Source organism: Pleurodeles waltl, chromosome 8 (genome assembly GCF_031143425.1).
Source record: "Pleurodeles waltl isolate 20211129_DDA chromosome 8, aPleWal1.hap1.20221129, whole genome shotgun sequence".
Classification (NCBI taxonomy): domain Eukaryota; kingdom Metazoa; phylum Chordata; class Amphibia; order Caudata; family Salamandridae; genus Pleurodeles; species Pleurodeles waltl.
The window spans coordinates 123059618-123072226 of NC_090447.1; the positions used below are offsets into that span (position 1 = coordinate 123059618).

At 46.0% G+C, this 12609-nt stretch overlaps 1 protein-coding gene across 2 annotated transcripts in view; it reads right to left on the bottom strand.

The window, feature by feature from the left end:
• Positions 1 to 12609, bottom strand: part of PAK1 (p21 (RAC1) activated kinase 1) — a 296992-nt gene that overhangs the window by 191944 nt on the left and 92439 nt on the right. For both annotated transcript variants that reach the window (XM_069203912.1, XM_069203913.1), the window contains exon 2: positions 9321 to 9405. The gene's annotated coding sequence lies outside the window, so the exon portion shown is untranslated. The remainder of the gene's footprint in view (positions 1 to 9320; positions 9406 to 12609) is intronic.

Sequence of the window (12609 nt, forward strand, 5' to 3'; positions counted from 1 at the left end):
CACAATGCAGTCTCCAACCCCCTGGTGTGTGTCTGGGGCCTGGCCTGGACAAGGAAGGATCTTGCAAACACTTGAGACTTTGCTTTGAAGTTTGCCAACTTAAAAGACAGAACAGGGTATAAGAGGAAGACCCAAACCCCAGACATTCAGAATCTTTCTGGAATCAAGAGGAACTTCTGCCCAGGAGAAGAGCTAAAGAGCTGAAGAAGGAGTACTGTCCCTTTGCTGTGTCGCTTTGCTGGACTGGCCTGCAGTTGCTGCTTCTGCCTGAAAAGAGTGCAAAGGAGGAACACTGCTGTGTCTCCTGCTTGAGAAAGTTCTCCAAGGGCTTGGAGTAGAGCTTGCCTCCTGTTGGGAGTCTCAGGGACACCGAAGACTTCAGTTTCCTCGACCTGCAGCACTGGAAACTGTGTGTTTTGTGCTGTTCAAGAGTAAAAACCACCGCCATGCCGTCAACGAAGCCGCTGGCCTGCACCGTGACCTGCCGACGCCGCAGGGAGTCACATTGCCCCGCTTCACACCGCAATCCTGGTCTCACCGATGCAGTCATCGGACAACTTCACCAAGCCGCTGCTCGCCTCGTGACCTGTGGACCCCGAACTACGGCATCGCCTGCTGACACCGGAGCCTGGGCATCCTCGATGGCGCCGCTTCGGCTGATACAGGCGCCACTGCCTGCACTGTGGCCTGTGGATGCAGCTTGTGAGGTGCATGAAGCACCGTCCCGTCCCACACCGCATCCCCGGTCCACCGACGCCAGCACCATCGTCGTCACCAGGCATCCTGCCCTGCACCGTGAGGGTCACGAAGCACCGTCCAATCCCACACCGCTGGCTTGGGCCTACCGACGACAGCGCTTCAGCAACGACGATAGCGCTGCCTGCACCGTGACCTGGTGACACCTCACGTTGCACCGTCCCACTTCACACCGCAGCCCTGGTCTCACCGACGCCGCTCGATGCCGTCACCGAGTCACTGCCTGCACCGTGATCTGTGGGTACCCCATGTCTCATCATCCCGCTTCACACCGCAACCCCGTCGCCATTGGCGCCAGCACTCCTGATTTCACCAGCCTGGAGTTCGATCCGCAAGGTCCGACGACTCCTACACCAACTTCAGAACCAACACCGCAACGCCACTCTCCGGAGATCACCACGAGGATCACAACGCCCTTCAAATCTAAAGGTACTGTTTGCGGGTCTTCCTGACACTGTAGCTGGCACGCGACGCTGTGGCTGGCCTGAACTGTTGGTTTTGTTGATCAAGACGCCGTGATAGCCACAGGTGGAGCTATCAACTTCAAGGAAATGTATTTTTGAGTAAATCTTGCAGAATTCATATATCTATTACTGTATGGTGGATTTTTATCGTATTTGGTCTCGTCGTATATAGATAAATATTGGCTATTTTTCTAAAACTGGTGAGGTGTCCTTGTGTAGTGTTTTCATTTATTACTGTGTGTTATGTGCAAATGCTTTACACGTTGCTTCTGAGATAAGCCTGACTGCTCGTGCCAAGCTACCAAGGGGGTGAGCAGGAGTTATCTGAGCGGGTATCTCCCTTAGCCTGACTGACTAGAGTGAGGGTCTCTACTTGGACAGGGTTCAAACTGACTGCCAACTAGAGACTTATTTCTAACATACCCAAATTGGCATATTTAATTTACTTGTAGGTCCCTAGTAAAAAGTGACACTACCTGTACCCAGGGCCTGTATATGAAATGCTGCTAGTGGCCTGCTTCACTGATTGCGCCACCCACTTAAATAGCCCTTTAAACATGCCTCTGGTCTGCCATTGCAGCCTGTGTGTGCAATTTTAAACTGTCATTTCGACTTGACAAAACAAACCTTTTGCCAGGCCCAAACCTTCCTTTTTTTAATACATATCAGTCACCACTAGGAATGGCCCTGGGCAGTCCAGAGGGCAAAGTGCAGTGTATTTAAAAGGTAGGACATGTATTTTTAAGTTTACATCCCCTGGAAGTGAAAAACTCTCCAATTTGTTTTTTACTGCAAGGCCTGCTACTCCCACAGGATAACACTGGACATTTAATAAGTGATAATTTCCGAATGGGTGCAAGTAAACAGTTTATGTTCAGTGTCCTTAGAATTGTGATGAAAAATCCCCTCTCATAGCGAAGTCTGATTTTAAATTACAATTTTAAAAGTGCCACTTTGTGAAAGTTGGCTTTTTCCTGCATTAGCAATCTAGTGCCTGCAGCCTGTCTCTGGGTCACACACCTGGGTGTAGCTGACAGCTGGGCTTTGTGTATACCTCCTAGACAGCCACGCACAACAGAGAGCTTAGGATAGGCCATTACTGGCAGGATGGGAGGGCAGAGCTGGGCACAGCCCTAATAACACTGGAATAGGCTGTGTCCTGCCACCACACAAAGAGCTATATACCCTTTGTAGTTAGTCTGGAGCCAGGGTAAGGAAGGCACCCTATGCACTTCTAAAGGAAACCTCTAGACGTTTCTCCCACTTCAAAGGAATGTCCAGGTATAAATATTGGACCCCAGACACTAACTCTTCAGTACTCTTTTGGACCCATTGTTACTCTGCCAGGAAGGTGGTCTGCTGTGCTGCTGATAGGAATGCCACACCTCTGGAATGCTGCCTGTTGCCCTCTTGCCTGGGTGAGAAGAACTGGACCTGCATCTTTTGAACCCAGGGTGACTCCAAGGGCTATTTGGCTGGCCCCCTGAATAGAGCCTAGGGGACAGAAAGCTCCAATCACCTTGAACACATCACCTTGTCTCTGCCATCTGTGAGTCCTACCCTGCCGAGTGGTGAAACCTGAGTCCTGGACCCTTAAAAGTGGGCCTGAAGGGACTGAGACAGTCCTTCTGTGGATCCAGCAGAACTGATAATCTCCTCTGCTGCGTGGTGCAACCTCGATCAGAACCAACCCATCGCCTCTGCTGCAAGGATTCTCCCAGCACAAGGATTCAGCATCGACCTCACAGCCCACATTGGAACCGATGCGCGATGCCTTCTCGTCGCAGGTCCTCGCATCACATAGCTCTCATTGATGGTAGCCTCGAAGATAGGACAGGTTTTCGGATCTTAGCCTCGCAACTCCTCAGAGCCAGCGCATCCCAGTGACTGTTCGATGCCAGACTTTGCATTGCAAGCCCTCATCAACAGGATCCTTGACAATGATGCAAGGCCTCACATCGCAGCTCCTCAGAACTGACGCATCCTCTACGCAGGACCTCGCAACGCTCCGCAACCAGGTTTTAAGGTACGCTTGTTCAGCAGGGCATAGCTGGGTCCCTATAGCTGGTCCGCACACCATTGCAGTCGACCGGAACTGGTGACTTTGCCCTAGTGCGACTAGATATCCAAAGTCGGCGCTTTGGCTTTTTGGAGCTATTTTCACTGAAATACTTAATTTCCCATATCTCCAGTACTAAAATTTGACTTTTGTTACTTTGGTCTTGATTTATTTATTAACATTCACTCTATATTTCTAAATTGGTGTGGGGTTTTTCTTGTTTGTGTTTTCACTTTATTACTGTTTGAAGTGATGCATAAACACTTCACACATTGCCTTTAAATTAAGCCTGACTGCTCGGAGCCAAGCTACCAGAGGGTTTGGCACAGGGTAATTTGTGGTTTGCTTGTGCCTCAGCCCGACAAGGATTGTGCTGCTGCTTGAGTAGGTTTTCACCCCATTCAACCAGTAACCTGATTTCTTACAAGGAGTTTCACCCATCTTGTGAAACCGACATTCAGACGTAGGCTGGACAGCAGTCTGAAAAGGTAGATTCATGCTAAAGAGTTGAATGCTTTTGTTGTGTCTAAGAAGATTACACTTAATCAAGGATCCAACTGATGCTGGAATGTGGAAATTATACAGATACTGCGTGATGTAGAAAACCTACCTAGATATATAAGCTCACTTTGAGCTGTCTGGCTGAATTCACATAGCTTGATTCGTATTTCTGTGAATATTCTCTCATCCCAGCGATTACAGTACACTCTATCTAAATCTTGGCGATTCCTCTTGAGCTTGGCCAGCTGGTTAAGAATATCCTTAAGGATACTGGACTGCGTGGCTAAGCATGCACCTCGGTTAACTGCCCTGGAGGCCCCCCAGAGCATACTCACAATACTGACTGATTGTTCATTAAGGGAGAAATAATCTGATGTCTTCGGTCTAATGTCCTCCCTAATTACTGGGTCTTGTAATGGCGTAGGGGGAAGCCCCCAAGAAAACTCTGTGCTGAGGGGAAGGTATGTTCAATTCTAATAGCACTGGTGAGTGCTCTAAAAGGGTTCTGGGCAGGTGTTCCATCCTTGTAGCCCATGAGCCCACGTTTCTCGTGATGTGCCAGTAGTCTAATCTGGACCATCAGATGAGCACGGATAAATAGCATGTCCCTTCGTGACCCACTGGATATCTAATGTGCCATTTGCTAACTAGGCAATTATTAGTCATGTGCAGCTAAGGTATGAGGATGTCAAGTAATGCTAAACTAGTCTTCTATTGTGTCAATCACATCATTAGGGTTATCCCTTCTGCCCCAAACCATACGTTTGTGGATCCAGACGTCTGGACTCTCGACATTTGAACCATATGTGCAGACTATCATCCTTGTCCTCTTCCCCAACATTGTGTGGAGAATAACATATCTCCCCTCATCACCTGTCTCCACCCACAGTGGATGCAGTGGAACTTATTCTGCACAATAAAGGCCACACCCAGGTGCAGGAGAACTAAGATATGTACTATGTACCCAGCCATTTGGGTTGTATCCTAGAAAAGGTACTGTGCGTTAGGTGTGTTTTTTGCAATAGACCTATGTCTGTTTCATGGAGGTGGAAGATCACTTGGAGTGTTTTCTGTTGATTATTTAGCCACCAAATATTCCAGGTCATCAGTTTAATTGGACACATCTTCTACTTTGGGACTTTCTTTTATCAGCCAGCATTGGTAAGCATGGTATCGCACCGAAAGGAGGATGTGACAATATATCAGGGTTGCACAACAACTATGCAGAGCCGAAAAAGCATCTGGGCATATATAGATTAAACGTGGACTCCATAAGATATCCCTCCTTCTACCCACTCCGACTCCCCTCCTCCAACCTGCCAAAGGAAGTGACTAATACCACCTTCCTCCCCTCCTCCCATATAGAGGTGCACTCTAAATCATGCGCCTTACAACTATGAAATGGAACTGGACTGCCTACAGCAGTTGCAAACTAGGAACAACATACCCCAACCAAGAAGGGTCAAAACACTGGGGTCAACAAAGGGGCATACCCGCAGGGATAGGTGGGCTTACAAAGAGGGAGAATTTTTCTTCGACCTGAGTTCATTCGCCTTGGAGTCCGCACCTGCTGGCAGGCAGTTATTGCTAGCCTGAATCCAATGCACACCCTCCTAAATGTTAAAACTGTCAAGTACCTCTGGCTAGTTACATCAGAGTTGGATAAATCAACTTTTGCAGCAACTTGACAGTATACCGTCAACCTGTTGTATGGTAACTGTTCCTCTCCTGTATTTGTGTGCACTTTACATTTCTACATTTTGTCCTTTTTGTTTTGCTCTATCATTGTATGGCTAGCCTGCTGCCTATAGGTCGGGTCTGTTGAAGCCCTTTGCAAACTCTGCATACTGCACTTTAGCGACTGACTTGCTTGTGACCCCCACAGCCACAGCTGTGCACTCTTTACTGTACTAAATGATCTTACTAGGATGGGCTTTTGATGCCTTTTGTAAACTTTGAACACTGCACTTTAGCAATTGATTTACTCTTGATCTGGTCTCTACGGCCACAGTCGCTCGCAATGCACCGCTTCAGCTGATACCTTTGGAACAGGTCTACTTACGTCTGGCCCACCTCACATCTTGCATCTTATTGCTTGTAGAGGGTGTTGGCTATCTGGCCTCTCACGGTTATTATTACTGTTGCACATGGTTTTTAAATGTCCAGTTCATATAAATAAGTTTCAAATGACACATTTTGCACAAGGGACTGGAACCTATACTCTTAATCTAAACTGCATTAACAGCTTATTGGATTTATTTCCAGTCCTGATTTAGACTAGATATTGTTGAAACGTAGTATGTGTAACTTTTGTATTTTTATTATGACTATTGCTTTGTATGTGTAAAGGTTTTAATAACTGCACAATAAACAATACTACTACTACTACCAAAAAAATAAGAGAGTGAACGCACAACTCAGGAGGGAGGTGGTGGCCAAAGGTGAAGTAGTTTGAAGTGCATGTTCTTAAAGAAGAGCACAACAGCAGATCTAACATGCGCAGTGAGCCCGTGTGTTTGGAACACTAGACTACGACGTGACGCTGAAGCCGTAAGGCCCACCTGACATGGAGATGGACGTCGCATCTCCCCTCCCCAGTGCATCTTTAACAGGGTAATTCAACACATATACAGGCTAAGGGACCTGGATGGAAGTGGAAAAGCCTTCAGGTAGCAGGTGGACATGCCCTAGGGGGAAGGGAGTTACAGGTGATTATGATCTTGGTTAAGGACTGCATCATTCTATCCTTGGACTGAGTGACCAGTGCCCATACAATGATAAGACTATTACTTAGTGTAGGCCCTACAGCAGAAAAAGCAGAAAACCATGTACTTCCTACATGATGTGGAGATGAAAGGAATGATGAGCAGAAACTGAAGTAGACCATTATCTTTAAACTACAAAGAATCCCTCATCAGCTCATATAACAAACAGGATATTCTGGATATGAACTATTAACTAACGTCAGTGCTCTGATGGTGGCTACGGGTTATTATTAGTCATTGTCACTAAGTGAGTCAGTTGCCCCTGTCCCCAACTAGGTCCCTCCCCCCACCAGCTGTACCGCATCACAGGCTGAGGAACTCTTCAGGTTACTCAAAATTAATGTATTGGCCTGCTAGGGATCTGAGAAAACGTGTGATCTACACTGTATCATGATGCACAACTTGGCTGGGTACAGGAGGGCATACTGCAGACAGCATTTCCGAGGGACACATTCTCTGTCCACTGCTTGAACTGAAATGGTGAAGTTTGCAATATAGAGATTTTGTTGCCACTGTAAGAGAGATCTCTGTGCTACTTGGCAAGGCATAGCACAAACTCACCATCTTTAAAACTGAGCAGGTGCAAAAGTGATTGGGTGGTCTGGGGCACCAGGAGGAGGGAGTGGACCAAGGGATCGCTGCCTCTTCTCAACTGAAAAGATGGGGGTGATTTCGGCCTCAGCAAATAGGCTTTTTAACGTTAGCTCTACAAATTCATCTTGTTGGTAAACTCTAACTCCCATGATTTGCAGGTTATTGCAGCACGATCCGACTTCAAATACTTCACTCTTTGCCTTTATGCAATCTAGTACCTTTTCCATTGATAGCAGTTTATCATTGTGTTCTTTTGTGCAGTCTTCTATGTCTGATACCTGCTGCTCTAGGTGCCCAATGCGATCATCATGGCCATCAACCCATTCATTCATGTGATCCAGCCAGTCACTTAAGTTATAAGTTTGTATATTTTGGAACTCATTTTCTCCAAGTTGTGCTTCATGTCAATCAGGAGCAAGAGGAGAGCCAGCTCATCACTTGCCCCTGCCGGTAAATGGGATGACATATATTCCTCTTGGGTATCTTGCGTATCAAACCTACTTGTGTGTCTGAAGTCAAACATAAGCTTCGCCTGTTTGCCATCTTTTTTTACCTATAGTGAAGCTTATGGGTGGGGCACAATATATATCAGTCTACCAGTGGTAGGGAACCTACACAAAGGGTGCCAACAGAGGCAACTAGAGTGATCTCTACTGGGGGATATGAGTAGACAAAAAGATGGCTGACTGTTAGTGCTGGAGCTGAGTGGAGAGAGGAGGGCAGGTACACCACCTGGAGCACCAGAAGGTCCATGTAGCAGCCAGCAGACACCGGGCCCCAACACTCCTCACCACTCTCAGAAGATGATCCCAACTTCCAGACCAGAATCTCAGAATATTCTATCCCAGCCCGAGGGTGTTAGTCAAGCAGAGCAGGTATTCAACATCCACTCTGCACCACTATCAGACAAACCGATGGAAGTGCAGGGCAGTTTTTCAAAGGGGTGGGCCAAACGGGTCAATTTTATAGGTACGCGGCTGTGTTATCTAGCGGGGGAAGCAATCTCTAACCACCATACATACAATGCAATTGGATTCGCACCATGTGACTTGCAGCGACACACCGCCTATGGGTCTTGTCCGGCCAACATTGCTCTCATTACACCATGCAATCACGGACCTCATCACCTCCCACTTGCTCAGGTCAAAATATCAGCCCTGTCCAGAATCAATGCACTAACGCTGACAAGTGGGAACAAACGAATACTCTTTGGAAGCAGGCTGGACCTTTCAACAGGTTTCTTGCTCCATCTGGGGAATTATTTCACAAAGTTAAAGACATACCGGCCAACTTGTTGAATCTAAAATAAGGGTGAATCTAATCATTTAAAAAGAGGACTCTTTTAGGGTCAATGGAGAATGGATAGTTTCTTGGAGGGTGGTACATATTTGACAGCATTGAAGTGTTTGGAGTCATTCGGTTTGGCAGGAGGGTGAACACGGAAAAGACTGACGCCCACCAAATTACGGTCAGTCAACAGGTATGTGTAATGACAGTGCAAGGCACACTACACTCTCACTTGGATCACTTTACTTTGAGGACTTCACAGGCAATGACAACACAAACCATCAGACGTACAGGACACTATCTTTAGGAAAAGCTGCATTAAGAAGTCGAGCCTGCAGCATATAAGTACACAATTATTAGTAAACCAGCTATTAAATATATCAAAATATTCAATCCTTCTCATTTGCAAAAGCTCAGAATTCACACAGGTTAAATCCCAGTCCATTAAAAAATATTAAATCTATGTAAAATAAAGAACAAACATAAAAACTCATTGCCCAAAACTCTATTAATATTTGTCTTCATTATATCAGACCTAAACCTCAAAACACCCATTTCCCCGATCCAATAGGTCGTATCAGGACCTGTCCTCCACACTCCCTTAGAGATGATGGGTTTCTTGTTTGTGGATGTTTTCGCAGACCAAAAGTCACTTTAGGAAGCAAGATTGGCGGGGAGGTTGCCATTGATGCCTTAATTGTAACTAGAAAACAGCCACAAACATATACCAAACACATACGTGTATTTGTGTCATAAACATTAAATTAAGCTCCCGTCAGAATTCGGATTATATAATCGACTAAAAAGGTGCATCATATTTAAAAAAAAAAAAAAGTCCTCAGCCTGCTTGATATCTGGGCTTTCAGTGAAACCCTTCTCCTCGGAGAGTCTTACCGTCCTAGCACCCAAAGATTTTCAAATTCAGGGGCCCATCTACCAGCGAGGTGTCTTTTCTCCTTCAGCAGTTGAACTTGTGTCTCTGCCAGAAATGAAAAAAGATAAAGTTAGGCATGCAGAGCATTCATGCCTCGTCTTGCCAAGATACCAACACATCCTGTAACCTTCATGCTACAAATGGGAGCTTTATTTTGGCATGAAACTCCAAAGGATACTCAGGAGAGCCCTCCATGAGGACAGACTGATATCCTGCAGTAGGGTCACTGCACCAATAGACTTCAAGCACATGGTCTGTGCCCCCCGAGCCCAAAATGATTTTTTTTCTGGAAAGAATTGGGCCAGATGGATAACTGTTGAAGCCCATGTGAAGAACTACCTATTGTAAATTTTCACCTTAAATCAAAAGTTTACATTCCACAAGGCTCTTTAAAAACATCCTTTTTCAGACTTGGAAAGGACTGTGGTTTTCTGCACACTATTAGAGCTGGGATACCTAAACAAGGGCACCTTTGCGCTATAGAAATACATTTCATTCATTCATGCATTCATACTTGTGTGCATTCTGCAGACGTAAACAAAAGCCTCCGGACAGCCAACCTGCACCGGTACACAGCCTGCCACATAACAACGGACAGCCAACCTGCACCGGTACACAGCCTGCCACATAACAACGGACAGCCAACCTGCACCGGTACACAGCCTGCCACATAACAAGGGCCAGCAGCCCAGACTGTGCCTGGGCCCGGCAGCTACTAACTGGGGCTGCTCTGGTCTAGATTCAGCGCATTACCTCGTGTTCCTAATATCCCCCTTGTTATTGCTGCACTGCAGGAGAAGAGGAAAACCGCAAACCAGCTGCCTGCTTTTCATTTACCAAGGAATGCGGACATGACACACTCCGATGACTCCGTTCCACGGAGATGCCGGCCCTGCTGGTCTGGCAGGCGTCTCTGCAACTACAGTGAGGCCTGTGTCTGTCAATGGAAGCAACAACCCTCCGGGGAGAGTCCTAGTGCCCGTAGGCATCCTCGCGCCGCAGCCACAAGTCGCGCGACAAAATGAACCTACTGAATAAAGCGCATATGGTACCAGGAGAACATTTTTAGAAATAAACAGAAGCAAGAAAGCTAAATAAACAAACAATATGGGTTTTCTATTTTCCCTAAAGCAGGTACACGCGTTTTCACTGATCCGGGCCAAATACCTCTCAGACAACCAGGGGACCGCTGACCCCAATGCTTCCTCAACTGTATCCACGCCCGATCCGCCGTGAAAGTAACGTCTTATGCTTGTGTTCATCTCGTTCCCTGCTCGCGCGTGCACAGCTCTAGGACCTGCCATCCTTAGGGGTCAGCTTCTGCGTTACACATTGGCAGACCTACTGTTCCACAGTACGTACCATATTCTTTGCGTGGGCATTGGGTCAGTCCCTTGTAATCAGTGGATGAGTTTTCTGCCTGTCTCAATTGCCTGCTCTTGATTAAATGGCTTTCCTCCTCGTTCTTGGGTAGGTCCCACCCAATAGCATTTCAGTCGCACTGTGATCTGATTCCATGAGTTGTAATCACTGTGATCTGATTGCATGAGTTGTATCATTCCACGGGTAACTTGAGGGACTCTTTTTTTCATCTGAACTAAGCACTGTGGGTAAGCATGTTTTTCCACTCTCTGCTTGTTCCTTTACCCGCCTCTCCACCTTTTTCCCTCCCCAGCCCCAATGTTCCTATTCCCCTGTCACTTCTATGTATCTTTTTTAGGGGCGAGCACAATGCGCTCCATCCCTCTTCTAATCTCTCTTTAGGAGAATTTTAACCACGCCCATGTTACATCAGTCACTTTCATTGGTTCGTGGTATTGCCTTTTAAAATCTGCTTTTTTTCATTCGTGAAAGCATGCATACGTCATGCCTTTTCGGGTGTTTAGCCCTCCTCAAGAGCACCAGTAAACTACTGAAAACATACGAGTCTCCATGTTTTCCGTCTGGTTTCTGGACTACTTTTTCTCTTTACTTCGCTGCACGATCGTGCTCGTTTTTTTTTTTCCTTTCATTTAATGTGGCAAGAAAAGTCCGGTTAGGAGTTTACAGCTCTAATAGCTCTAACCGGATGTAATGCGAGACCCGTTGCATTGCAAATGCTTGTTTTACTAAGGACCTGGCAGCTGCAAAGTGCTATTGGACCGCTTCCTTAACTTTCTGCATTTGCATACAATTGTTTCTCACTTTATTAAAAAAAGGTTTACTTTTATAACATTGCCCTTTGCCATGTTAGATCAATAAATGTAAAATTGCCGCCAAGTGTCACCAGGCAAAAGTGTGCATGCATCACAAAGTGTGCTTGCGCCATGATGCCTGCCTGTGCATCGACCGCCAACTTGAGATTGGTTTTCTTTATTGCGGGACTCACTACAAGGCAGACTAGCAAAGCCCAGATTTGCCCTTTCAGAGCCAAGACCTACTGGATTTACCAAAGTTTGTTGTGTAAGGCATAGTGAATGTGGTGCTTGCTCTGCACCATGATCCTATGCCCAGGCTTGCATAAGGGGGAATCCAGCCCAAAAAATAACCCCAGGTCAAAATGATACCTTGGAACATGATGGTCAACACAGCTCTCAATATGCACCATAAACTGGTCTACTATTTAACTGCAAGGTGTTTCACACTATTCCCTCAGGTCTCTTGGCTAACATCTGGCGTCAGCATCCACCACTTCAAAAACAAACCAGACACACTGGAGCACTCATTCTGCCAGTCAGTACCTTTACTTCTTGGGAAATGATCAAGACAAACTGGCAGACCTTAGGCCGACCTTTCAGTCTAGGGTTCAAGCCTGGAGAGGCAGCCATTCCCACTTCCCATTCTCATCAGCAAAATGAGCAAGACTCTCCACCTACATTTCTGGTTCTACAAGAGGCTTTGGCATAGAACCAGTTGCATTGTGGGAACAAGAAGATTCTTTGCATAATTCAATCTCCGGAAACTTTAACAAAAGGACAATTTAAAAAGAACAGTGGTACAGGTAGTTGTGTCCAAGTACATTCTATTTTATCATGACACTGTGGGGGTGGGGATAGAACGCATGTTATGGAGTTATTGTTTAAAAAAATATTATGAAAACATGTAACAAGTGAACCAAGAAATAGGAAACTGATTTTAAAAGATCAAGGTTGTATCTGTCAAAATATAACTTTTTTATTTCAATTGTTGCCATCAACAAAAGAACAACAGCTTCAGGGTGGTAAGAATTCAAGAAAACAGAATGGAAAAGCGGATTTAAGTTGGATTCTT